Below are 2,041 nucleotides of genomic sequence, written 5' to 3' on the forward strand. Positions count from 1 at the left end.
ATGCATAAAATTTTGGGTTTTTCTTGATATAATAACTAAGGGTATTAATGTCATTGCACTGGCTGAATATATGATGTGGAAATTCCATTCAATAAAAAGTTAAAAAAAACACTGCCACATCAGACTTTTTGATGATGTGGCCTGATAAATGGCTAAAATGAAACTTTTGAAATTTGTTGAGGCCATTCTTGCAACTTTTTTTTGGCAGGGGTTTTTTCAAACCAAACCCATATGGCAAGGGTGAAAATAGGTATTAACCCTAAAATAAAACGTGTTCTAAACCAGTTTGAACTTCATCTTCAACCTTGAGACAAATATTTTCACAAATCTTATCTTGGCCAAACCTCAACCATTTTCAAAGATGTAAACAACAAAGTTGTGTAATTTTTCAATACGAATCCAACCATCTGCCATTCAACAATTTATTTTAACTCTAACTCATTAATTTCTGGAAAAACAAGAAGAACCCTAACTTTTTGAAAATGAAATTAAATGGTCTACATTTTGAATAAATGGATGAAACCAGAGGGCTTTTCATCCTTAAGCAATTCTAAACACAATGGTATCGAGTTTTATGAAAAATGAAATCTCTATCAATGAGTTTGAAGTTTGAAAGTTTACCTTTGAAGCTGGAAATCGAACTCTACAATGGAGGTGTTACAAAACTGGTTCAAGGATTTGGATAGCTTCTATAGAGCTTAGGGAAGCTTTTGGGATGCTTACTTGAGCTTGAGCAAGCCTGGAACTAAGAACCCGATAGCACCTGCAAAACGGGAAAGCTATGAATGGGACACTTGGTTCCATGTGTTACATATGTGATACAATGGATTGGATAGCTTCAATATGTTATATGGAAGGTATTTGAGGTGGTAGTTTGGATAATGCTCGAGCAAAATGAAAGATTTCAGTTTAAGGTTCAAAGGTGCTCTTTAATGGAGATTAAATGGTGATTTCTGGTTTGGGGTGATTTTGAGGGTGGTGAAGATGATGAACATCTTCTAAATGATGCTTAGAAGTTGTTTGAATGGTTGTTTAACACTCAGAAACTTTAGAACTTGAAATGGCTCTTAAAATGCAAATGGCTAAAAATGAAAATTTCAAGTGGGGGTGACTTGGAGAATTATGGTGTGTTTGATGCAAGAGGCAATGCCCTCTATTTATAGGTAAGAATTAGGGTTTGTGGGTGAAAGAATCGCAACATTTTCCCTTGTGGTTTGAAAGTTATGTCATTTTGGTTTTTCATGAAGAAACATATAAGTTATGGTTCCAACATGAAGTACAAGGCTCGAGAATGCTTGTAGTTGCTTTCTCAGCATTGTGGAGGCTTGCTTGTGATGTTCAACTTGCTTTTGCTACTGAAGAAACAATGTAGAGGCTCAAGACAAGTTGACTTGGTGATTAAAGTGGCTTTTCAAGAATGTAAGTGTTAACTTTGTGCCATAAATGGAATGCTCACTTGGATAATGTATAAGACACTTTGGTTATAGCTCAAAAGCAAGTGAAATCATCTAATCTTGGTGCCTCAAGCAATTTATAGGAGTTGTACTTCAAGATTCTTTCATTTGAAATGGTTTTGGATCATAACTTTCTATTCCATGGCTTGGAAAATTAGGGTTATGGTGTCTTATTCACAAAATCATATCCCATGGCTAAAGTGTTGAAACTCCATGCTAATGGTATCTTTGAAAATCCCTTTCTACATACTTCAATCCACTTGTTTGGTGTTTCCTCAATATCATTTGGGAACTTGGTGAAAATTGGCCATAAAGTTAGGAAAAAAACTAGGTTTAAACACTTAGAAATTTTTTAAGTGTTTTGACCTAAAATTTCTTCATCCAATATATCTTAAATAAATCACTTTTTGAGAAAAAGTTACAAGTGGAAAAGTTGTTTGTTTGATCAAGATCTACAACTTTCATGTTGGGAGATATTTGAGTTTGTATTTGAAATTTTAGGTTGCTTGCACGTGAAGTTATAGCCTAAATACTTGAAAAATTTCTAAGTATTTCAACTTTGACTTTTTTATTCTTGATTTATTTTC

This window comes from Vicia villosa, linkage group LG2 (genome assembly GCF_029867415.1).
Source record: "Vicia villosa cultivar HV-30 ecotype Madison, WI linkage group LG2, Vvil1.0, whole genome shotgun sequence".
Lineage (NCBI taxonomy): Eukaryota > Viridiplantae > Streptophyta > Magnoliopsida > Fabales > Fabaceae > Vicia > Vicia villosa.